This window comes from Lissotriton vulgaris, chromosome 9 (genome assembly GCF_964263255.1).
Source record: "Lissotriton vulgaris chromosome 9, aLisVul1.2, whole genome shotgun sequence".
Lineage (NCBI taxonomy): Eukaryota > Metazoa > Chordata > Amphibia > Caudata > Salamandridae > Lissotriton > Lissotriton vulgaris.
In genome coordinates this window covers 1,166,068,314-1,166,082,593 of record NC_141697.1, presented here as the reverse complement: position 1 = coordinate 1,166,082,593, position 14,280 = coordinate 1,166,068,314, and positions in this window count along the sequence as shown.

Sequence of the window (14,280 nt, the reverse complement as noted above, 5' to 3'; positions counted from 1 at the left end):
CCTCAAATTCCATGCCCTGGGGATCTCATATAGGACGGATGTGGTCTTAGCGTCAGGTAACTGTAAAGAGCACAGCTCTATGTTACTGTTTGTGACTCCTTGGGGTATACAAATCCTATCTATCATTTATGAGGTCCTGGCAAAGATATTATTACCTTGTTTTACCGTAGAGTTTTATGCAACATTACACAGTCTTCTCTCTTCTAGTTTATCTGCTTCTTAATGGTCCTGATCTTGTATTTTCAGGCGGTTCTTTTAATAAAGAAAGAGAGGGTCTCATTTTCTCTATTTGCTATGAGATATTCACTAATTAATAGCTAAGGTATCCCCTCCTAGGTCTTCTCCTTACCTCCGGTTTTGCAGCACTGCATCCACTCCGTCCTGTGCCGAGACTGCAACTGAGAAAGATGCTAAATTTTGCTGTTTATTTATACGTTCCTTAATTGGTTAATTGATGTTTTAATTGTCTTGGGCGCCAAGAGATGGGAAACGAAAGCCGGTTTTATTTATATTTCTCTTTCGGACATCTTATAATGTGTTATTTAGTTAGGAACTGATTGACATGACCTTTAATTTATTGGATTACGAACTTCAATATGACTATATTATATATGTTTTTATGTTCCCAATAATTTCTCTTAATTACAAAACTGCTCAAATTAAGTTTGGGCCATGCTGAGTAATTGTGCAAGGACGCGTGCGTTGTGAACACACGATCGGTCATAATTTAGACATAATTTAGACACGCGGCCAGATTTTAAAATGTATCTGCCCATGTTATACTGTCCACAGACAGTGGGTTGTTATCGTGCCCTTGATTATGAGAACTCATTTTATATTCCAGAGTTAGACTCCAAAGTTTTCGGCCATCTTGGAATGGGTTGAAATCTGATGTTTATCGTTTACGTGCGCACAATTTTCTTGGATTACATATGTAGTCGATTTTTCTATTATAATTTAGACACGCGGACAGATTTTAAAATGTATCTGCCCATGTTATACTGTCCACAGACAGTGGGTTATTATCGTGCCCTTGATTAATGGAAATACTGGCTCACTCCCCAAACCCATCTTTGCGTTTAGACGCAACACAACGATCAGAAATTGTCTAGTTCACACCTATCAAGACAAAATGAACAAGATAGGAACATTGGATGGTCAAAGCATTGTAGGAAACTTTCCCTGTAGATCCTGCAAAAACTGTAATAAGATCATTAAGGGATCCACAATTACATACCGGGGTGTTATCCATAAACATCATAAATTGGTCAACTGCAAAACAAAGAATGTAATCTACATGATCCAATGCCCCTGCGAATTAGCTTACATCGGAGAGACCTCTAGAGAAGTTAGGGTTAGGCTCAATGAGCATAGATCAGCAATCAAAACAAAACGGTCAAATGCACCCTTAGTGGAGCACTGGATCAGTGCTAAACACACAGAAGATGGAATGAGATGATGCGTACTAGAGGCAGTAAATCTTAACAAGAGAGGAGGTGACATTGATACTAAATGCAGAAAGAGAGAACAGTTTTATATGTCCAGATTTGAGACCTTTAAGAGCGGTCTAAACAATAGGGAAGAATTGGAAAGAATTTTATGAATAACTATCACCTTTGAGCCTGGAAAGATTTCTGAAAACATTTCTGTAATAGTTATCTCCATAAAAAGGTGGGTTCAGAATAACTATGGCTTAAAACAGAAAAGTTGGTTCTATCCCTAGATATAATCTTAAGCTAGAATGATGTTTCATCCCAAAACCTGTCTAGTATTACAATAGACAAGCAAAATTTTAATCTGTTCAACATCCCTTAAACTGAACATTAATCAGAAGAGAAGCAGGGAATTAACTATAAAGCCTTTCCAACCCATTTCAAAATGGCCTAGATAGCGAAAACAGAATATCTAACCCTTTGACTGCCCAACATAAAATTGAACTCCAAAAAAGGCATAATAACAACTTAATGCCCATAGACTGCACAACAAAGGGAGATAAATCTAAAAATAATTAATTATAGAACCTGGTAATGTGTTCTAATTTGCACCGATCGGGGGTCCATAATGAACGCGGTTGTTTGAACATAAAAGCAAGATTATTGTTAATAAAGTGAGAATATAAATATGTATAAACAAGGATGATATTTGCAATAATAGAAAATTCGACTACGTATGTAATCCAAGAAAATTGTGCGCACATAAATGGTAAACATCAGATTTCTACCCATTCCAAGATGGTCGAAAACTTTTGAGTCTAACTCTGGAATATAAAATGAGTTTTTAATATAGCCAGATTGAAGTTCGTAATCCAATAAATTAAAGGTCATGTCAATCAGTTCCTAACTAAATAACACATTATAAGATGGCCGAAAGAGAAATATAAATAAAACCGGCTTTCGATTCCCATCTCTTGGCGCCCAAGACAATTAAAACATCAATTAACCAATTAAGGAACGTATAAATAAGCAGCAAAATTTAGCATCTTTTTCAGTTGCAGTCTCGACACAGGACGGAGTGGATGCAGTGCTGCAAAACCGGAGGTAAGGAGAACACCTAGGAGGGGATACCCTAACTATTAATTAGTGAATATCTCATAGCAAATAGAGAAAATGAGACCCTCTCTTTCTTTATTAAAAGAATTGCCTGAAAATACAAGATCAGGACCATTAAGATGCAGATAAACTAGAAGAGAGAAGACTGTGTAATGCTGCATAAAACTCTACGGTAAAACAAGGTAATAATATCTTTGCAAGGACCTCATTAGTGATAGATAGGATTTGTATACCCCAAGGAGTCACAAACAGTAACATAGAGTTGTGCTCTTTACAGTTACCTGACGCTAAGACCACATCCGTCCTATATGAGACCCCCAGGGCATGGAATTTGAGGTAAGACCCTTGATCCAAAACATCTTTATTAATAGGAATATAATCGGTCAGTTATTTAAATGACCCTATATATTTACTATAGCCCTTAGATAATCACCAGTGAAGAAATTGAAAATCAACACTGGACCTGTAAACTATTTAACAACCAACTAAATAACTCAAAACAAGTTGTTTTTAATGAAAGTCAGTACTGGGCTGAAGTGCCTCACCCATAATAATGCTTTGTGTGACCATTTCACACAAAATACTAAAAGAATCTCTATTCTTATAGCCAACCCACATTAGAACGGCAACTTGAGTAAAAAAATCAAAGAATCCCAAATAATAAAATACAAAGTAAGTCCACCCAGTGACTTTCAGCAATTTTTAATAAAAGGAAAATGAGAACTCCATGATTAAGATCACATTCTCTTTATTATAGCACTAATCAAATAAGAAACGCCCAAAGGAAGAGTAACCTTGAGGAAGCCCAGCGCAAAGTCTCATAGAACAGAGCAAAGTCATTTATGACAAAAAGTAAGTACTATATCCACTCATTAAACCCTTGACGTTAGAGTGGACTACAACTTGAGGCACCATGGGGTAACAAATGGTAGAAGATCAAACAAACTGTTTTTTAAAATTGTCCTGTTGGTAGATGTCCTTAGTAATAGAGGAAATGTCTGGATCTTACAAATAAGACAATATGCCTTAGTATTTTGATGTTTAACTGACCACAGTGTTAACAATGTATTTAATACACACAGGTTCTTTGTACTAGAATGTTTAGCTAATATAAACTTTTTCCCTATTTTTCCCTACATAGATTGTTTTTAACCATAAAAAAGCATTGTCCTGAAGAAGGTGTTCAAGCCAGTTCACCGAAACGCCGCGTCGACAGTTATTGTGCGTTTTCGTCCCTTTTTTAACAAATGTATTGTTTTTTAATGTTTTTAATAAATTGAATGTGATTATTTGCCTCTATGAAATGTTGATGAATGTATAAACCGTTTGTTATAATAATTACAATAAATGTGATAATTTTAACCATTAGCAACTCTAGTACTTAATCATTTGACCTCCTGTTTCACTACCTATGTAATTTTGAATTTCGGTTGAAATATTGTAATAATTGTATTACTTACATTTACTAGTCTCATTTGTAAATTGGTTACCATGTGGGGTGCCTCATATTGAATTATACTTCGAGTAGAACTTTGAATTATGTGATAATAGGACTGCCCTCAACAGTCTTATCTATCTTCAATAATCAGAAAAAGGGAAACCTTCTTTTTTGTATTCACTCCATACCCATTCCCTTTTCGGCAGTAAGGGTGTCTCCCTAATCTCTATATCACTAATATTATTTAAACAGCCTTAAAAATGCCCCAGGCCTGTGTGCCATTACGTGCTGGTTGGACTTAGTTCTCTGCTGCCTCACAATTAAATAGTCTTTCATTTGTATTCAACTGCATTAAAAAAAGTATGTGAGTATTAGTAGGTAATCTCTGCCCACTATTTTCCTCAAGGAATTTTGAACCCCATGTTTATTATTATTATTGAAAATTGCTTACTCTACCTTACTTAAATATTTCACAAAAATAAAGCATTAATTAGCCAAAGCATTGTAGTTCTATAGCCCAGGCCATTCAGAGCATTTCAGAAAATAAGCTTTTTATTTTACATCAAACATAAAGCACTGATCACTCAAACATTTGTAGATTATGCAAGACATTGTCAATGGCTGATTGCAGGGAGGGATGGGGAGGGAGAAAGAGAGATACAGAGAGAAAGACAGAAAGTGAGGGAAAGAGTAAGAGAAAGAAATAGAAATAGAAAGGTAGGGTTAGATGGGCAGGGAGAGGCAGAGAAAGGGGTTGGTGGAGAGATTAGGCAAGGATATATGGACATGAATTATTGGGAAATACAGGGGTGAGGGAGATGTTAAAAATAGAGAGAAAGACTGGGATAGGAATATAAAGAAAGAGAAATCCAAGAGGATAGAGAGAGAGAGAGAGAGAGAGAGAGAGAGAGAGAGAGAGAGAGAGAGAGAGAGAGAAAAGCAAAGACAGACTAGTAGGATGATATAAAAGCAACAGAGACAGTTAGATGAGGAGAGGTAGGAGAGAGAAAAAGAAAAAGAGAAAACATGAGTGACAAAGAAGTCGAAGACAATGTGATCAATAGAAAGACAGACATAGATATAGACAGAAAGTGATAGGGAGAAAGAAAGACAGAGAAAACAAAGTAAAGAGACAGAGAAAAGAAGAGGCAGAGAGGGCACAGAGAAAGACAAAGAGAGATTAGATATGAGAGACTGTGAGAGACAGACTGTGAGGGACAGAGAGGTAGAGAAAGAGATACATAGAGATAAGTAATGAGAGAAGGAAAGAGAGAAAGAAAGAGGCACAGAAAGAAAGGAAGACAGATAGAGAAGGACAGGAAAAGGTGAGATTTGAAGACAGGGAGAGTCAGACGGAGTGAGTCGGGGAGAGAGAAAGACAGAAAAATGGGGAGAGACAGAAAGATAGCGAGAGACTGAGACATACAAAAATTCATTGAGGGAAAGAGAGAAAGGGAGAGTTAGGGACACCCTCAACTGAATCTATTTAACATTTTGCTACCTTTCTATTGATTTCTGGATCTGTGTCTAGCTACATCTATCTGCCTAGCTGTTTTTATCTATCGCTATCTTCCTTTAACTCACCCACTGTTTATACCTTTATCTGTTCATTGACCTTGCTCTAGCTTTGTCTTCATCCTCCATCCACCTATCCTTGTCTGCCACCTTCCCTCTGTCTATCTCTTTGTTTGTTCATCTGTCTCTGTCTGCCTAACTGTATTTCTGTGTATACCTACCTCTCTGTCTCTCTATATGTCTGTATCTATTTATTTACTATATCTTTGTCTCTATCTATTGCTATATCAATATACCTATGTGGGGCGTGGCTTGGAGCCGAAGATGGTGGACGTGTAGTTCTCGAGCTCCGTCCGTAGCCCTAAATACTTGCAATCTATCCTGCAACCCCTATCTGCAACCCACCTGATTTCTGTGCCGGAGGCCCCCGGGGGTGTACTGCCTGAAGCGGAGCGGTGCCTATCCACTCGGCCCGTATCAAATGAGCATTGCGGCATCGGCGCCGGTCGCGGCCTGCTGGACGGTGAGAAGCCCCGGGCTCAAGTAGATGGCCTACCCGGCCTGCCCATAGCTGCCGTCGCGGTCCGATCGGGACCCCAGGCTGGAAGCAATTGCAGATACCAGCCGAGGTAACGGTACACGAAGAGGCGCCCTAACCCACCTGTGACCCTGCTGCCTCCCTCTCTATTGCTGAGCCCTGCCCGGCCGCCCTGCTGTGGGGCCTGCGGAGAACACGGGAGCATCCCCGGACCGGCTTACCAGCTCGCCGCCCACCCGCAAAGTCGGCAGCACGCCTGTTCTCAACGGCGCTGGCCAGGACTACAGGGCGGGCGATACCAGTCACCTGACGCCGGCGCTGGGGGCCCGGCTTCCCCCGGACCTCCTCGGGCACTACGGATCTGAGGCACATTTTCGCCGGCGCCATCTTGTCTCCACGCCCCGGACGGACAGTGTCCTCGGGTCTGGACTGTGGCATCTTGCTTGCCCCCAGGCTTGCCAGTCGGCGGGCCCGGAGCGGGGACCCGACACGGGGTGGCGCACAGCTGGGACCAGCGCACCTCGCAGCGGAAAGCGGACCCCGGATACCCAGGCTGCCGACTCCGGCCCATGGTGAGGGAGTGCGACACGCGCCTTGAAGCCCTGCCACACCACTCTAGTCCTGTCGTCTTGGGTTTCACGACTCGCTTGGTAATAACCGGTGCCCTACTGTCTCCCTTCATCTGCCCTCTGGAAAGCCGGGGTCACAGCTGCCCGCAGGGCCCCAAGTGGCACACCAACCTTCCCAATAGCAGCGCCACGTTCAGAGAACCTGCACACTCCTTGCCAATCCTGGGGTCTACACAGCTACCACCTTTGACCGCCACAACTTGAACCCTCGGCGGACGCGGTCCGGCGTTCTGAGTGGACACTAGAGTGGGCAGCGGCAGTCTGCTGTGCCCTTTACAGCGCCACCCTGCTAACGAGATCCATGGGCAAACACAGGGGCAGGACTCATGACCAGGGCGCTGCGGGGGACATGCAGTCCACGGGCTCCGAGGACTCGCTGGCCTCCTCCAATGTGGACATCATTCCACCGACCGGAAAAGGATCTCAGGACGCAAAGTTAGACCTTATCCTCAATGAAATACGCGCGACGCGCGAAGCCCTGGAATCGCGCATAGACAATATGGCGACTGGCCTGTCACTATTGAGGGCTGACCATAACAAGTTGGCGGAACGGGTAGCGGAGCAGAAGATAGCACTGAATGACCTAGTACCACAGCAGACGGAACACTCCATGAAGTTGGAGGGCGTGGAGAAACAACTTAAACAACTGTAGGATAGGGTGGACGATGCCGAAGGACGTGCTCGCCGCAATAACGTCCGCATCCTGGGCATTCCGGAGAGAAGCGAGGGGAGGAACCCCACCCAGTTTGTGGAGGACTGGCTACGGAAACTAGTGGGCTAAGAAGACCTCACTGCCCTGTATAGCGTAGAACGGGTGCATAGGATGCCGCCGCGGCCCCCCAAACTGGGGGCGCCTCCTCGTCCCCTGATCGCGCGCCTCCTCCACTACAGAGATCGAGACACTGACCTGCGTGCGGCCAGGGAGAAAGCACCGATACGTTTTGAAGATAAGAACATTTCGGTCTACCCTGATTTCACGCCCACTGTACAGCACGCCAGGTCCACCTTCATGGGTGTGAAACGCAAATTAAGAGACAGGAATATGAAATATGCACTTCTGTTCCCCGCTCGGCTTAAAATTCTGCATGACAATAAATCTCACTTCTTCGACTCACCAGAGGAGGCAGAGGAATGGATGGAAGTCACTCTGACACCACCGACCTCACAGGACCCGTTTGAGGATCACCACGGCGGCTACCGCAGGGACCTTCCGGACCGACGGAACAACACTCCCAGCCCGGGACATCACTCTTCCCACGGAACACCAGCGAAGGCGCACCCTCCTAGTAATCGGATGGAAGGCCACTCGTCATCAACACCGCGACAGCGGCTAACAGAAGAGGCACTGGCCGCTCACGACGCGGAAGCAACCGGAGACAGACACACCGCCACCACCGACACCCACACGGAGGTATCCGGATCAGTAGACAGCTTGCCGCTGTTTCCGAAGATTACAGCCCAGATGGCAGAGGAGTTCTGATCTGCTGCGAGTATGATCCCCTCCGGGTGGTAATGTATAACTGATCCCCCCCCTTTTTTTTCGTATATGGTGGGTTGCATGGGGGGCCCACTCTGTTGAGGGCTATCATGCCCATGCAGGCCGTTCAGTGACAGTCGACAGAGGCCTGCCACCCCCGGTATGCACACAAACTTAACTGACTTGTGCCCACGTTGGGCACCATGGTTTGGCTCCCGGGCACGTTGGCTTGGGGACCTTCTTGTTCAGGGATTACATGTTTACAGGACACTCTCACCTTATCGCAAAGCAGAACTAACATGGGTACCCGGGTGTTTCACTTGGCCGCACCGCACAGATAGTTATGGGGCCGCTTAATAATTACCAACTGTGCACCTGGAACGTACGTGGCATGGGAGCAGTACAGAAACGTCATAGAATATTGGCTCAGCTGAACCGCAGGGGGACACAGATTGCTTGCCTGCAAGAGACACATTTGAATGCTGCTGAAAATGTGAAACTGCGCAAGAAATGGAGGGGGCAACTCTTTGCTACCTCCTATTCTGCGTTCTCCAGAGGAGCGGCGATCTGGTTCCGCGGCTCTGTCCCCTTCCAGATGTTGGAGCAAAGAATCGATAATGAGGGGCGATATGTATTTGTGCGGGGGCTGTTGGACGGGGATGCTATTGTATTTGGGTGTGTGTACTCGGCGAACTCAAATCAATCGGAGTTCTTGTTAACAGTGAACGGGGTACTGGCGGATTGGGCTGATCATCGCTGGTTCATTGGAGGTGATTTCAATGCTGTGCTTGATGTTACATTGGATAGGTCACATCCCCCTTTACAGGCAGCTGAGAGTAGAAAACAGGCAGATGCTCTTACGAGATGGGCTGGGGGCTGGGACCTGGCAGACGCATGGCGCAGCACACACTCACAGGAGAGGGAATATACTTTTTTCTCCCCACCCCACCAGCTTCACACCAGAATCGACCATATTTTCTGCTCCCGCTCCATGGCGGATTCAATTGTCCAGACCCAACAAATGGGGAAAACTCTATCCGATCACAGCTCCGTAGAACTCACCTGGCAGTGGGGCAGGCGGCTGGCCCCCATCCCAACTTGGAGACTATCTCCAGATCTCCTTGAAGACTCGGTATTCCGGGCCTCCCTGTCTGACACTATAGTAACCTACTTCTCCACAAATGTGAACACAGCCAGCACCCGGCAAGTGGAAGGGGACGCTTTTAAAGTTTGTCTGAGGGGGGCAGCAATGGCCGCTGGAGTGGGCAGGAAACGGGAGGTAATCAATCAACTGAAGGAGGTGGAGGGCTCGCTAGCGTCCTTAGAGAATGAAGCAGCCGGCACAAATGCACCCTTCATACCACTGCAGGAGGCTCACATTAGACATGCAGAGCTGCTGGAAGACCTGAGGCTTCTAGACTATAGAGAATACACGAATAGGCAGCATGCACAGGCGGATAGAGCCGGTCCCCTTCTAGCTCGCCTCTTACGAGATTCCCCAGTTAACCACCCTATCCTGAAAATCTTAGACCAGACGGGCAGCCCAACTACCACCCAAATCGGGATTAACACGGCGTTCAAGGACTATTACACCACGCTCTACAGCCCCCCACAGCCCCTATCCGAGGTTGCATTCGAGGCCTTCACGAGGGACCTGGACCTGCCTCAACTCACTGACAGGCAAACCAAAGAACTGAAGCGTACCATTACAATAGCTGAAATCAGGCAGGCAATACGAGCTCTCCCAAAGGGCAAGACCCCCGGAACAGATGGCCTACCGGCCGACTTTTATGCAACATTCATAGACCTCCTGGCCCCACGGTTGCACACTGTTTATTTGGAAGCACTACGGACATCCGCCCTACCACAATCGTCCATGCAGGCATTAATCACGTCCCTCTTAAAGCCTGCTAAAGAAGGGCTTCAGATGGCCGACTACAGACCCCTGTCCCTTCTCAATACTGACTCAAAGATATTGAGCAAGGTGCTGGCATCGAGGCTCGTGCAATACGTACCGCAGCTGATCCACCCGGATCAATGTGGTTTTGTTCTGGGCCGCAACACGGCCATGAATCTCAGGCGATTGGCCCAGCTTATGCTCGGAGACCGGGAGGACACGAGCTCCGAAGGCTGCATATCTCTGGATTTGAAGCAAGCGTTTGATTCCCTTAGGTGGGACTATATGTTTGCCACGTTGTCTAAATTTGTGATACCACCCGAATTCCTCGCCTGGGTCAGACTGCTGTACACCATCCCCACAGCTAGAGTGCGCACCTCCAGCCATATATCAGCTCCTATAGCTATAGCACGGGGCACCAGGCAGGGCTGCCCACTCTCCCCCCTCCTCTTTGTCCTTGCCCTCGAGCCTATGCTCTGTAGACTTCGGTTGATGGCCCCCCGACATGGCATACAAAGGCATGGAACGGCGCATATTGTGTCCGCTTACGCGGATGATATTATATTATATCTCTGAGACTTAAGGGGCGACTTGAGCCCTGTTTCCCAGGTCTTTGAGGACTTTAGGACGATCTCTGGCCTGACCATAAGCGAATCCAAGTCCTATGGGTTCACATTTGCAGCCACAGGCCTGACTACCCCCTACCCTTCGCCCCCCACGAATTCCAGATGGCTGAAACCACCTTCCGATACCTGGGGATGCATATTTATAGGGAGGCTGACATGATGATTGACGGCAGCCTTGGGAGGGCCATCAGAGCACTGAAATCGCAGATACAATTCTGGCTAACACTGCCACTCTCAATACCCGGCAGAGGAGCGATATCTAAGATGGTGATGCTCCCCCGTCTCCTCTACCACTTCACCAATTTACCGTACCTGATCCCAGCAGCGACATTTAAGACTCTTGACACTCTACTCACTGAACTTGTATGGGGGCACGGCCGCAGACGTATAGGTTTGTCCAAGCTGCAGCTCCCCTCTGACGCCGGTGGTATGGGCCTGCCGGACTTTAGAGCTTACAACTATGCGTGTCAGATACAATGGCTGGCATTTCTGGGTGGCGGGTCGCAATCTTCAGGAGATCAATATGACGGAGGAGGAACATGACAAGGGGAGAATACACACATTACTTCTGCCCAACTCGGATATACCGAGAGATGCCCCGCCACTCCTCAGACTGGCGATAATTTACTGGCGGAAGGCATTAAAGTACACGTCCCCTAAGTCATCTTATGCCCCCACGATCCCGCTCTTGGGCATCCCGTTGGGCTCGGGCACACTTACGGCGAACTCGCTGGCGCCATGGCATGACGCAGGAGTGTCGCATGTGGGTGACCTGTTTGCGGAGGGGCACTTGTTGTCCTTTGAAGACTTTAGAACCACACAAGGCGTTCCTAGAGGCTCATTCCTTTTGCACGCTGGCCTTCGCCATTATATAACACATAAGTGGTCACCTGAGGGCCAGGAGCCTGTTACAAACCCTCTCATCATGATGCACTACCTCATGGGCACGGGCGCCCACCTGACAAAATGGCTCACTGCTAGCATCAAAGAGGGGAGGGCACTCACTCTGTCGCCACTCCGGGAGACATGGGAGGGAGATATTGGTAGGCCCCTGAGAGACAAAGAGTGGGAGCGTATACTTCAGTTTCCCAAAAAGGTAGCTAGGAACCCCAAGTTTAAGTTCATTCAATTGATGCTGCTACATAGAGCCTACCTGACCCCGCACCGCATACATGTGATGTTCCCTGATGCGAAAAGCAACTGCCCCCGATGTGACACTGAAGACGCATCACTGATACACATGCTGTGGCAATGCCCCAAGCTAGGATATTACTGGACCACGGTCCATGAATCGCTCGAGAGAGCGGGTGCCCTGCCCCGATCTCCTACACTAGAAAGCACATTACTGGGGCTGGGGCCCTCACAACGCACCAGAACCGTGGCGACACGCTTTTCAGACCTGGCCCTGTTGCTGGCGAAGCGTGCCATCACGATGAGGTGGAAGTCACCCAAACCTCCCAACCCTGAACTGTGGAAAGCGGAGGTAGTACGATGGGGTAAGGCAGAGGGAGAGGCATTGCAGCGAGAGGAACACAGAGGTCTGCGGATAACACCGATCTCGCTGGACTGGTTTGCCACGTTGGGAAGGTTTGAAACTGGGGATGACGGGGATGACGGGGATACATGTGACTCGCCAAATGTAGAATAAATATGTCCTTAGCCAGACTTACATGCACTGTCACTGACTGTGGTGCGCCACGATGGGGTACGGGGAAACCCAAACCACTGGCCTTTGCCTCATTACAACTGTGTGTACAGATAGATGAAGCTATATGTTACAGCGCCATGGGTGACCCAGTTTAACAATCATTCAGTCATATGCACGTTGATAGAGTGTCGGGAGGGTTGTTTGAGGGTGGAGGGAGGGTTGAATTGACCGGGGTTTGTTTAATTGTGACGGTTATAGTCATCAACAAAATGAAAAATCAAGATAACTATGCAATCATATGTTCTAAGCAGGTGCATGCATGTATTACTCTGCTTCTTACTGAGCTTGGAAATTTATGTAACTGCTTTACCTACTATGCTAATAAACAGATTTTCAAAAAAATATATATATATATCAATATACCTATGTAGAAACCCATCTATCTGCCTAATTGTGTATATATATATATTTCTCCTGTCCATATCTACTACAATCCTATCGCTTTCAATCCTATCGCTTTTCATCTCACTCACTATTCCTTTCCATGTCGACCTCTATCTCTTTCCATCTCTAACATTTTCTTTATATTTCTATCTCTTTTCATCTTGATCTTGATCGAAGTGGCGTCCGGTAAGTTTTGGAGGGAGGGGGAGGACGGGACACACACACACACACACACATACACATAACACTCCCAGCCATACATTTACACGCGCACGCGCGCACACACACACACACACACAAACACATCCATTCACAACACTCTTTCCAAACATTCATACATACAAGCACTCATGCACCAAACATTAATTAAAAGAAAACACCACTTACCTGCATCCAGCACTGCCTCTGAGGTTCCAGGTCAGCCAATGAGGGAAGGCAGCAGTTCCAATGTTATTACAGATTGGATTGGGGTTAGTGATACTGCTGACCCCAGCCCACTCTAAGATGAAGTGTCACTCACTGATTGACACTTGACCCTGGGCACTTCAGGGCATAAAACTGAAGCTCACAGGATAAAACTGAAGCTCCCAGGTGCGAGGCAATCAGTGACGCTACTCCTCGTCACTGAGGGGAGGGTCTCAGGGACCTTTACCGAGCTGAGGAGGTCATGCCCATAGGAGCTGTGACTTCCTCAGCTCAGCAAAGTTCGGCTCAGGCAGCTAAGAGCCTGCGCATTTAGTGCATGTCTGGCTCCTGACTACCTGAGCTGAAATGAACAGTGTCTGTCAGGCTGACCTTGGTTTTTTGATTGGTGTGGTGGATTGGGCTAGCCTTTCTATCTCCTCATTGCTTCTTATCACCTCGCTTTCTGCTGTGTGCCAAGAGACCAATTGAAGGTATTTAAATCTTGATAGGTATGTCCCGACCTTTACCCTTAAGTACTCCCATGGATGTATTCCTTCCTCATCCATTAACTCTTTCCATATTGTAATGCCTGCCCTTTTTATTGGTATTGCCAAGGCGTCATTTAAACAATCCGGGGTACCGGGTGAGTCCCAGACTGGGGCCAAATCTGAGTAATACTCGATCCCGCTGCTTACCCTTATCTTGTACCATGTCTCTAGAGCTGTTTTTAAAACCTTCAATCGGACCCGCTTAAAGAATCTCGGAGATCCAAATTTGTAGAGAAAGGCTTCACTTCCCCCTTCCACTCTCACCATTTCTCCCAGCAATCTTTCCCATGGTGAGTGATCTGGTTTGGTAAGTAACATACGTATGGATTCGATCAAGTTCCCTCACGATATATATTCCCAGATACCTAAACTCCTGACTCTCAGTGCCATGCCATTGATCTATGTTCCAACACATGACCTCTGTCTTGGATCTATTCATCTCATAGCCTGATAGAGCCCCGAATTCTGCTGACAGTTCCTCGATTCGGGGGATGGCAGAACTTGGATCACTAGTGTATATGATCAAATCGTCTGCATACAGGGCCAACTTCGAACTGTACAGGCCT